Raw genomic sequence first — 12,834 nt, forward strand, 5'->3', positions numbered from 1 at the left:
TGAGTCGAACTCTATGTTGACACATAAGCAGATTTAACATCTATGATAAACCGACTAAACTAACTGCCCTGACTGTCTTTTGAGCAGATCGGGGAATGAAAAAATAAATCAGTCTTAACACACCTCACACCACAAGATAATCTCTCAGAGACATCCAATGATCAGGTGCTTGCCGACTTTAATCATAGAGGAGGGAACCATACAGTCAATCCCCACATTCTAGTCACGGTTCCGCACCCAAGGATTTGCATATTCATAGTTGGTTACTTTTTTTTTCTTTTTTTTTAACATTATGTGAAGGGTTGTTGTTTGCAGGTGGGTTTCCCCCAATTTTCTCCCATTTTTTTGTGGAAAATGTATACACGTACACACAATGTTTTTTTTTAAATAATTTTTAGGGTTTAAAAATATGTTATATATTAGCGGTGCACCGATCCCAATTTTCTGGCCAATTACTGATCCCCGATCTTATTAAAATGTCTGACCTGCCAATGGATTTTTTTTTCTCTCATAACAAAAAGCATACTCCTTCAGTGTTCCAAAATTAAGGAAATCGGCCAACAGATTGGTGCACACCTAGTAAATATAAATAGATGTTTTTTTGGTTTTTGTATTTCTTGCTCCCACCCTCCCAAATGCATTTCAACGGGCACAAATAATACGCAGATTTTCACTATTCGACCGGCCCAGTCCCTATCTACCATGCTTTAAACAAGTGAACAACCTCCAAGAGCGGGTGGGCTTATTTAAGTGACTGCAAATAACTTTTTCGATTACTTACCATGTCATGGTAGTTTATATTTCCACAACACACCACCAGCACTTTCGACGTGGCATCGGTAAAGCGTGCAAGTTCGAAGAGGAAAAGTGATGGTAAAGCCACAAAACATTTCAAAAGATGCCTAAATACTACTTCATTGTTTTTGTCATGCACTGAAGAAATACTCTAAAAGCGTTCTTTCTCCACCAATGGAGAAAACCAATAAAAAAAAAAATAGATTGAAACAAAATGGAGTTATACATGCTTCATTGGTCAGTAACTATATGTGAATACATTTTATTCGTAAATTAAATGATATATAATACAACTGATTTTTTTAAATCCATTTGTCCAAACAGCTTTGCCTAAATAGACACCTAGTACACTGCAGTAAAACAAATCTCTGGCCTCTATCAGAAAACATGAACAATTAAAGTAACTGCCTCTAGCCAAACTTATCCTCCTGCTTTTTGTCAATACAGTTGTATAGAAGCACATACAGTATATTGCTTTAATGGTTATCGTCTAGGCGGCACGGTGGCTGACTGGTTAGCACGTCCGCCTCCCAGTGCAAAGGTTGTGAGATCAAGTCCGGGCTTCGGCCTTCCTGGGTGGAGTTTGCATGTTCTCCCCGTGCTTGCGTGGGTTTTCTCCGGGTACTCCGGTTTCTTCCCACATTCCAAAAACATGCATGGCAGGTGAATTGGACACTCCAAATTGTCCATAGGTGTGATTGTGAGTATGGTTGTTCGTCTCTGTGTGCCCTGTGATTGGCTGGCAACCAGTTCAGGGTGTACCCCGCCTGCTGCCCGAAGCCAGCTGGGATAGGCTCCAGCAACCCCCGCGACCCTTGTGAGGACAAGCGGTACAGAAAATGTATGGATGGATGGATGGTTATCGTCTACCTCTGCTATCTCTGCTGGTGCGTGTACAGAGCAGAGAGAACTGAATCCCATAAATCCTCCTTTATTAGATAAATGTCCTAATCAGATAAAGGCAGCGCGCACACACACGCAGGGAACCTCGCTGATAATCTGCACGACCAATTATGGGGGTGATTCGCCACAGCTTAACATGAAAGCGGCAATTCATCTGCTGACAACAGTCAAGAGGTCACAGCGGCAGAGAGGGAACATTACCTGTAGTCACACAATGTCTGAAAATGTTGTAATTGTTTCAAAGATTGAATTTTCTCCACTGATTTCTTTTTTTCTTTTCATTTTTCTTTTTTTAGATGGGGGCTTTTAAATGACACTGAACACAATGTCGGAGCTCAGGTGCCTTGCTCCGTGGCACTGCGACAGGAGTACACATTTGTCAAACCATAACAGGATTCATACTGGCAAACATCCAGTTTAAGTCCGAACATGGTCTGCCTGCTTTAAGTAGCCTTGTCTTCTTCCAGGAAGCCTGAATGAGGGTAAGCTATGATTTCCCTGGTCTAAGCTCTTTTCAACACAGTAGCGAAGCAGAGGAGGAAGTGAATGTGGTCGAATGTGACAAAAGAAAAATAGCGACGCCACTCTGAGATAGGAGCCTGTTTAAATGGGTTATCAAGATGTGTATGCAGTGTGTTAGAAGGCACCGGCAGCGTGTTAGAAGGCACCGGCAGCGTGTTAGAAGGCACCGGCAGCGTGTGAGAAGCATGTGCAAGGCGGCACCGACAGAGTGAGGCACAGCAGAAAAGTGATAGCACAGATTGCATCTCCGACAGTATATCCAACTGTCACAGTAAACAAATTCCTCCCTTCAACGCCTCACGTCCCGATTGTGCTTCAGCCGCAGAAACGCAGCATTTTGATTCATGCAACAGTCATGTCAACAGGGGGGGAAGCTCAAGTCTAACGATGGCAAATATTAAATCAATAATTGCCAAACACTGGAGAAAATGAAAATGTATTGTCTTTTTTTCTCATAGCTTAACTGCCAACCTGACAAGAAGAATATTTTTAATAAAGTCAACTACAGTATATCTTTGCAGTATAATATAACTTCTATTTTTTTTTATAAAGCTGAGATTGTGTTTACAATGCCATTTTATCTACGTTACGAGTGTGCATTTATACATTAATTGATTCATGAAAGAGTAGGTTAAGCATTGATACTGCTATACTATAAAATGAAACATCACAATTGTAATGTCAAAAATAGTGACAAAATATGCCTTTAAAGTTACATCAAATCTTGAGTTAGATCTGCCATTATTCCTAAATCTCCCGTCAGATAATGGTGAGTACACAAGTCATTGTTTTTAACTTTAAATATAAAATTGTGTATACCATGAAAATTGTGATGCCTGCAGTGCAAATTGGACTCACCGTAAGCGACTCATTTCTCCACCTCCTCAAAATACAAATAAAAAAGGTTGTGCAGTTATACTTTTATATTTGTAGCAATATTGTTGTTAACTTATATTTACAGCAATTAATGTCATAAAAGGTCATGCATAAATTTGATTCAACTTTAGGTCCCTCTCCACTACTTTATTCACCACATCACGCATCATAGAACGTTAAAGTTGTTACTTTATTTTTTATATACAGTTAACGCTGTTGAAGTTTATTGGAAAACTGACAAATAAAAAAATTAATGTACAAAATATCATTTGTTCAAACAAACCATATAGCTCGAGATACCAGGTATCAGTATCGGGCCGATACCCATCCTTATTTCAAGGAAATATAAATTAGAAGAATAGAACATTTCCATTAATTTCATAATTTTATTTCAATGCTATACTGGGATACATAGGTCTTTGTTTTAAAATTATGTCCTTAACAGATCAGAAGTACTAGTGGTATCTGTACTTGGTATCGGTATTGGTGACGACTCTTTTTGAATACTGGTAGCGGTCTAGAAAAAAAGTGGTATTGAACATTGCTACATATAGCGGTGATAATATTCTGCTACCATAGATGGGCTTTAGCATCAATGTTACTGTAATTGAAAATTTTGACCGGTCTGACCTTGTGTTTTTGACAAAGAATGCTTTCAAACAAACCAACCTAAAGAATTCTTACCCTTGTTTTCTATGATAGCTATAGCAAAGCTAAGGCAAGATTGGATGCCTTGATATTCAGTAATTTTAAGGACACACACTTAAGTTGAAGTTCATGCGAGGGGTGAGAGCAATTTGGTTCAATGTTTTGCGTGTAGTGCAGGAAACCTTACATGGCCAACCTTCCACGCTCTCTGACTCTGTGCTTCCCTTGACTATGTCATTGCTGGATTCCTCACCGAGGTGAAAGGAAACAGGAACTGCTGCAGTGGCAGTTGGGACAAGAACCAACCCCCCCTCCTCTTCGTTCTTGAATCAGTCGGAAAGATGTTTCCTGAGACATGCTGGCATGACAAAAGCTAGCTAGGATACTAGGATGTGTGTGGGGGGGGGGGGGGGGGGGTGGAGGGTGGAGGTGTCAATTAACAGCATTCAACCGAAATAAGATATGATCAGGTAGAAGAATGAGATTCCAAATGGACTGCATGCGTTATTTGTCATGTTGAACAGCGTAAACAACACGGCGCGGTCACGTCATCTACCCTTTGTTTACCCTTTCCTGCTCAACGGCACCACTGGGACCCTCACCAAGTCCCTGACGTGCTTACCGGAACCTTAGCAGCCAGCTGCCGTGTCGGCCAATTAGGAAGACTTTTACTATTGCCGCGGCCAATTGAATTAGTGCTACATTTCCCTGCCAGATGAGATGGGAGATGTGCTGCCGTGTGCTAAAATTTGAGAGCTGCTGGGCAGACTCCGGTTTCGCTGACAGGCACCGAGCACCGAACACGCTCCAACTGCAGAGGCACTCCCAGTGTGTGTGTGTGTGGGGGGGGGGGGGGGGGGGGTGATATCAGTCTCCGACATGCCAAGCTGTTTAAACCAGGACATTGCATCAATTAATCCAAAACAGGAGTGAAACAGCTGATAAATCAATGTGTGTTTTTTTCTCATCCAAAATCCAAGTATTCGCTCCAGGGTTTGTCCCATCTCAAAATGAGGCAGAGGTGGTATCATCCTGACTATGATTGGTGACTACCGATACCAGGTATCAGTATCGGTGCCAATACCAGTCTTATTTTATGGTATCGGTACTCGCAGCGGTGACCTATATCACGATCAGGGACTAGAAATTAGAAATGATATCAATACAATGTGGCCATTCATTTTGGCCATTTTTTAAACTACAATCATTAAAAATCCATCCACTAGTCCATATTAAATTGTAAATATAGTTCAGCTCCATGATCTGTTTATTATTCGGTACATTAAAGTTTTCAAAAAAGAAAAAAAGAAAGCTGATTCTTCTTCGGTTGTTGCTTCAGGTCTTTCCGGTGAACTGCTGTTGATATAGCGCCTCCATAATTGAGCAACACTGCAACTTCAGTCAAAATGTGTTGTTGCCGAGCTCAATCAACACAGCTGGACGGCTGTGTTGACCGATATCAGTGGCTCAGGCTAAAGGTGGCGAGCAAATTAGGTGGAGGTGGCCGCCTCTGAATTTTGTACTCAGGAAAAACCCTGCGCTCTGAATGCTGAAATCAGTACGGCTAACCATCACTGTGTTTGTGTTTCTACAATATGTCATGCCAATTCTATGTGCCCTTAATCTGGAGAGCTGGGCCGCGGTCAGTTGAGCTGAATAAATCCATCTTAAAATGAACTGCAACGACAATATGATAGCGGTTCGATGCCATTAAAAAACAAAACAAAAATGGCCCTATGTAGCACAGAAAACATATTGCCGCTGATCAATTATGCAGAGTCGTTGCACGGTTTAACAAGTCATTCATTTTGTCCTTGATGACTGGAAATTAGTGTCTAGTAATTTAAAACTAACAACGCACTCGTGCAAGACCACAGTACTCTACTCCTCAAATATACACTGCAAGAGACGCCACGCTTCAATTAGTCCCCAAGCGAGTCGTCCACTTCAACAAATAAACGCCTCTCCCCAAATATACGCATCCCTTGTTGTTGAAAATCAGGGGTGTAAATAAAGCATTTCAATACTTGTGCTGCTGTGCTGGCTTTTCAGTACAGTACTGACATATTGCGTTCTCACATTTAGGTAGGGTACAGGAAGTGTTCTCTAGCTACACGCTACTTCATAAACAAACACAGTTCAACTTTGCTTCTGACAAGGGAATGTCATTGCTATGGCGATATGCTTTCTGCAGTATGTCAAACATGAAATCGCTGTCATCTGGCCAAAACCTTGTACCTACGAAGTTTGCCAAATTGTGACTTATTAGGTTTCAGCCCAACGCCAGTGAAATTAATATCGCATAAAAGTGAATGTCAGGGCAGTAAATAAAGAAGACAAACTATTGGTGTTGCTTTACTAAAAATTAAAAATACATACAATATATTTATTTTGTTTGTGAATCTTTTCATTTACATTTTATGTCATGAAATCTTTTCCTGGTTACACATTTAGGCCGTTTTACGTTTTGCATTTTGTTTCCTATCTGCAGTGATCCCCAACCAGTGTGCAACAGGAAATTATTAAATTTCACTTAAATGGTGCAAACATTATTTATTCACTACAAATAATGCTCTAACTTTATGTACAACGGCCTATGCCAGTGCCGTATAGCAACAGGCAGAACAATTAAATGATCTTCCAAAAATCTTTTTTGTGGCATTTTCTGTTTGATGGTGCATTAGGCAGGAGATTTGTTCTAATGTAAAATATTTTTTTAGAGAGAGATCGACCGATATGTTTTTTTCAGGGCCGAAAACGTTTTATTAGTAGTCAAGGAGGCAAAATAACTGATATTTGGAGCCAAAAATATTGACATAAAAAAATACAAATACAAATACAAACTCCCCCCCAAAATGTAAGCATATGTTTAATAATTAACTTTTAATATATGCTAAATACTGGAGTTTTTTTTTAATTCTTAGTAAAAAATACATCTTTGTTTTACAAGTCTAACAAAAATAATAAAAATTAATAATTAAAAATGTATTAAAGAATAAAAGTTCAATAAAAACTTAAGTAAATATGTCCGTATTGTTTTCTACAGTGAATAAAGTTATATATATTTTTTTTAACTTATATTGTTTTAATTTCAAACAAAAACAGAAGGTGCAAAGAGAGTTCCCAGGGTCAGCAGCATCTCTTTTGAAGGTAACTGAAAATGTTGATAAATAGTTACTTGAAGTTAGCACAGGTTAAAATTGATCAACTATTACATTCTTCAAAAAGGCTGATTGCCGATATTCGTCAAAAAGCTGAATATCGGCGCCAATAAACCGGCCAATCCCTAAGCTAAGTAAAAGTTGGTAAACACGTTCTTATGGTTCCGAATATAAACCCTAAAACCAAAGTAGGAACAGAAACGTGATGTTTCCTTTACTATACCACATTTCCACCAGGTGTTACTTTTGGTTGCTACAACTTGATTTGATTGTTGTTGAATAAATAAACATGAGACAGAAAAACAGAAAAAGTCTTAGTATAAATCCTGATTGTATAAACAAAAATGGAAAATCCAGTATGAACACAGAGACACAAATAAATCAGGCCAAAATCATTCCCTGTTCTCCTTCACATGACCGGCGTCCACATTGCACGCCACAAGAGCGACATTGTATGGCTTGCAACAAGCAACAACCAAACAGCCCATACATAAATCAGTGAGCCAATTGAGGCCGGGGCTACGGGGCCAAAACAAAGACACCCCACATTTCGACATAAGCCTGACAGGTGTGACTGGTTGCGTGTCGCACCCGGGTGGGGTAGGGTGGAGCTAACCAAAATAACCCAAAAGGAAACAAGCTATTACTCACAAAGCTTGCACAGACCAACGCTCACTCTGTTCAAATAAAATTAACTGCTAAAAGCTAATTGCTCAAATGGATTTCACTAACTCAAGAATTGAAGATTGTAATTTGTTTATGTTTTCTTATGAATTTTTGGACAATGGAATCAATTTCATGCAACAGCCTTGGTTTTTCTGAAAAATTACATTTTATGGCTTACTGCAGTTTAGTGGCGCAAATGAATTACAATTTTGATTTTGAGACATGGAGATGCCCTCTGTTGACCACAGAGAAGAATTACATTTTAATTTAAGAAGTAGAAGCTCTCTCTGCTGGCAACAGAAAGATGAAAATTAGCAAACAGGGGTACCTTCACTTAATAGATGAACAATTTTTCGAGATACAAAGCAATGCATTGCCCGTGCAATTGTTTTTGTTTGACTTGTCGGCTAAAATTTGGGAAACGAGTGACTCTATGGTCGCTGCGAACTTATAAGCAGCAATTTGACAGAGAGTTAAGCATTCTTCAAAAATGGCGGCAACACACATACAGGCCTGAGATTTAGACAGCCAGGCTAAGGAGCCAGCCGGGCTCCTAACATGGAAAATTGAGGAAGCCCGACAAATTTCCAGCTAGCCTGACCCTTTGATAAGGAATATGGTCATTTTTTTCAAGTCGTATTGTAAACAAAACTGAAAATAAGGCAGGGTTCTACTACGTTAAGCCTTTTCGGGTGGTGGCCCGAGAAACCAAATTGTGGTGGCCTTGCCAAAAATAGCACTGTCCCTGTATATTGCTGGCTTGGTCTGATACCTCACATATTATAATTCGGTCAAATTTTTATATATATATATATATATATATATATATATATATATATATATATATATATATATATATTCCTTATCCTCCGGAGGGAAAAATACTATTACTGCAGTTTCTGACTGTATTCTGTGTCAACATCGATTCTACGTGTAATATGTCAAATAGTTTGGAAAATGTATGGATATTATAATGCCCCCCTGGTAGCCAAGGCATGAACAATGCCCATTAAATTAATGCATGAAATTAAATACATGATGCACAAATGGTTTAATTCTTTATATTCTATTTATTTATATTACTGCTGTGTGTTTTTATAAAGTATTATTTTTTCAACAGGGTACAAACATTTTTGTTGATGTGTAATAGAGGCCTGAAACTGATTAATAGCATTGCAATCCATTTCAATGGGGATAGCTTTTTTGAGAAATGTGTTTTATCTAATAAAAAAATAAAAAAATAATGTTTAAAAAAATACGTTCCTGCGTTCCATGAACCTCAGTCATATTTGATATGTCACTTGAAATGTACATAACTTGTACAGGACCTGCAATGTAAATCCAACCTGAGTGGGAACTCAACCCATGCTGCATTCACCCAACTCAGGTGAGTGACCACTTACAGCAGGCTTATCCAAAGTGTGGCCCGGGGGCCAGTTGCGTCCAGTGTTCAAATGTCCACCGACCCACATCCTCTGGAGTTAAAATTAATAATGTATGGACCATCAGCACAGTTGAATGCTGGCCAAATAATAAAATAAACATGTACAAAAAAAAGCTACTTATATATTTCACCAGAAGATGGCAAGAGACCAGTGGCTGCGCTCAGAAATAAGCTTCGAGCTTGCTTTGCCTCTCTCCGAACACATCACTCTCAGTCATATTAGGCGTCAGAAAGAATTTCTGAACCACTCCTCGCTGCATGACCGATGTGTGACCCTGTTTAGTGCATTTCTAAAATGGAGACCGTATCGATGAAAAGCAACGCTGAGAGAGAGGGCGTCGCTTGCAGGACAAGTGAAAATTAACGACACGGTGAAAATAAAAGCAACTGGAAGCTGAATGATCAGTCCTCGCAATTTTTCACCTCACCAAAACTGGCATTTTTTGCAAAAACTTTTACAACATTTTAAGTGTGTTTAAAAAATAATAATATGGGCCTCTGTGCCATCCTTCTGTCATTGTAAACTTAGCCAGCATTCCTTTCTCCTAGAGGGAGACCCCATAAGAACCACTAGAACCAGACTGAGAATCATTAACTGTATTTTCAGGGGAGCATTTTCCATACCACTTTTACACGGTTATATTCAGTGACAATGCAGTAGGCTACTTGAATTTATTTTATTATTATTTTTAAACAACATTTTTGAGCATTTGTGCATTACATGTTTTCAGTCTGCACTGTGACTTGATGGATGTTTTGTTTTTTTAACAGTTCCTGATCTGCTGTGTGTTTTCTAAAACTGGCAATTCCCCAACCCTGTTTTAAATGCACAGGTATGCAAACAAGCTGGTTTAACAGGGCAGGAGTGCAATTCAGCATTTCTCCGGGGGAGGTGAAAATATAAAGCAAATAACCTCCACGTGGTCAAATTGCGCTTGTTTTGATTTAAAAATCCAATCCAAATCACGACGGATGGTGACATAAGCAAGCAAACGACAACAATTAGCACGACGAGAGCTGGTAGATCTAATTTGGGCTTGACAGCGTGGTGCGGAAGTGCAGCAAACACCTGCAGTGCAAAATTCACTTTAAGCCATTTCCGCCTCTGAAACGATTATTCAACATGTTTAGCACGTGCTGAAGCCCGGAAATTTAAACAGTTTTTAAGTTACGACATACACCTTGAGAACTTTTGGTCAGGTTCCTCTTTTTTTTATTTCGACGCGGAAACGCGCACACATAGTCTTGAAACGCGATAGCTAAACGGAACTAAGAAATTCAAATAAGCAAAACAAAACAATGAAAAGGTACATTTTCATTAAAACAAGCCTCTCCGGATATAAATACAACTTACGGCGATAGCTGCGCTGGAGGCGGTGGAAGATGTCGGGGCCAAATCAACGTAGAATCCAAACGGGTTAAAAATTACCCTCAAAAAATAAACACTCCCGGTTAAAAGAGAAGAGAAAAGGTGTCAATGTCCACGAGTGTTACTAAAAGTCGCCAACAGCCGGCTTCAAGGAGCGAGAGCCCGGTGCCGCCTGCTGGTTTCTCCTTCTGCCTTCCGAGTAGCACTGAGCTTGAGGTTCCCTTGAGATGAATGGCGCAAGGAGTGCGCATGCGCACAGCGTGCTCGCTCGGAAGCAGTACACACACACCGTAGATTATATTAATGTGCATTTAAGAGCGTATAAAAACGTGTTCTAGTAATATAAATGTAATAATTGGAGAGACTGCTTGCCATTAAATGAGATAATATCACCATAATGTGCCTTTGAGACTTCAAAAGATCCCCGGAAAAAAAACCTCGCCCAAAAAAAATAATTCTGACATTTTCTATTGAACTTCATAAACATTGACACTGGCCAAGCTTCCGCACTTTTTTTTTTAATACATAAATTAATTACAAGCAGATAATGTACATACATGAGCTTGCTGACAGAGTGGACAATGACAAACTGGACATTTTTGGCTAATGTTAGCATTTTAAGAGCACAGTGGCACAACGTGTTTGTCAAAAATATATTTCAAATTTCTGTACGTTGCTGCAACTAACGATTACTTGAATAACCGATTATTCTGTCGATTATTTTGTTAATTAATGAATCGGATTAAAACATGTTTTGATTTCCATCCCTTTGTTCGAAAATAACATTATTTCAAAAAGACACCGCAGAAAGCGAACACACATAAATTAATTATGATTCAGTAGCTGGTTTGGTACATAATATATTAGAAAATAGGCAAAAAAAACTGTTTTCCGAAGTAAAAACAAAGCATTGATTCATTGATAAGCAATTAGTTGTTGAATGATCGATTAATTGTTGCACCTCTAATTAACATTCAACTATGATGGACATGTTAGGCTTGACAATCTTTAACTATAACTATTGTATGATGACAATTACAAAACACAACTAAGTATTCTGCACATAGCCAGTTTCTGCTTCCATTGAAGAAAGATAAAACTGATAAAAGCAAAACAACAAGATAGACAGTAAATGATCATTTAACCATTTCTAACAGCAACCGGATATGCCAAATTAAGTAGGCCACATCCAATGACAAAAAAATAAAAATAAAATGGAAGAAACGTATTTTAAGAGACTTTTTTTATATGTGTGCCAATGATTGATCAATTACTATAAAACCACAGAGTTTCATTATTCTGATATAGTTTAAGGACGACTGAGTGATTCTGAGCACGAAAGCAGTTCATGTTGACCCATATACGTGATGTGTTAATTTAATAGTGAATTACACAAGTTTACGCTCCATTTTAAGATAAATGTTTAAACTAGGTTATTTCTTCTCTGGCACACCGGTCTGCTTTTGTGCAAAAGCAATCAAAAAGTAATGTATCTGGAGTGTGTGTGGAAAAAGACCGTTTCTCATTTGTTTTGATCCGAGGGGAAGCATCTTCTTCTCTCAGACAGTCTTATAAATAATTCAGTTTGACTCCGCTCCCCTGCAAGGTTTTATGCATGCAGCGCGCGCACGCACACACAGGCACACGCGCGCGCGCGCGCGCACACACACACACACACGCCCCTCAGCATCCACGGATTGGTGTCAATCCACGCAATTAAAACTAATCTTGGGGCAAAATAAAGTTCAGCCAACATTCACGTCATTTGCAAGGAGGTGAGCGTTCTAGCAGATCAGTGGGGAGGTGGGAGGATAGGGGGGGGGGGGGGGGGATTACAAGGCTTCTGTCAACTATCAATAGCCTCGACACGAGTGGGATGGTGGATGAGAGGGTGGAGGGCTTGCACGAATGCGCAGACGGTGCAGTGCGAGCAGCAGATGATGCTCCTAGTCAGCGTCCTGTCCGTGAATCATCTAACGAGAACCAGCATGGTACCAACCGAACTACCCCCTCGCTCACTATCTTCCACTGTCCCAGCAGAGCCCAGCCCGAGCCGGACACGCACATGCGCGAAAGAGTGCCCGCAAACGAAACGGAAAGAAGCAATTTACCTGCGCGGATGTCCCCCACGGTTCGTTCAATCCTTGTGGTTATTTCCCTCCACTCACGCAGAGCTGCTGCTGCTGCAGCTTTCTCGCCACTCCGACGGAAATTCACGCGACGGGATTTGTTCACGTGGTCACGCTTGTGGTTTCTAATTGGACGAGAGGCGTGCGGGCCGTCTGTCAGTCTGCTCGCACCTGCACGCTTAGACAGATAGACAGACGGTGACACTGGTGCAGGGTGTGTGTGTGTGCGTGTGGTCATGGCAATTATATTTTCCAAAGTGATGTTAGAAAATAATTTAGAAATGCATGACTTCACATTGTGTTTAATGTAAACAAACAATT

At 39.8% G+C, this 12,834-nt stretch overlaps 1 protein-coding gene across 5 annotated transcripts in view; it reads right to left on the minus strand.

Moving 5' to 3' along the window:
* The window catches only part of strbp (spermatid perinuclear RNA binding protein), an 89,059-nt gene extending 76,439 nt beyond the window's left edge, over positions 1-12,620 (minus strand). For 3 of the 5 annotated variants that reach the window (XM_086096532.1, XM_086096534.1, XM_086096536.1), the window contains exon 1: positions 10,370-10,596. The gene's annotated coding sequence lies outside the window, so the exon portion shown is untranslated. Of the gene's footprint in view, positions 1-10,369; positions 10,597-12,495 lie in introns of those variants that run through there. The other 2 variants (XM_086096533.1, XM_086096535.1) reach the window with 2 other exon arrangements.
* Between the last annotated feature and the right edge of the window lie 214 nt (positions 12,621-12,834).

This window comes from Leptonotus elevatus, chromosome 15, assembly GCF_054856555.1.
Source record: "Leptonotus elevatus isolate MCC_2025b chromosome 15, RoL_Lele_1.0, whole genome shotgun sequence".
NCBI lineage: Eukaryota > Metazoa > Chordata > Actinopteri > Syngnathiformes > Syngnathidae > Leptonotus > Leptonotus elevatus.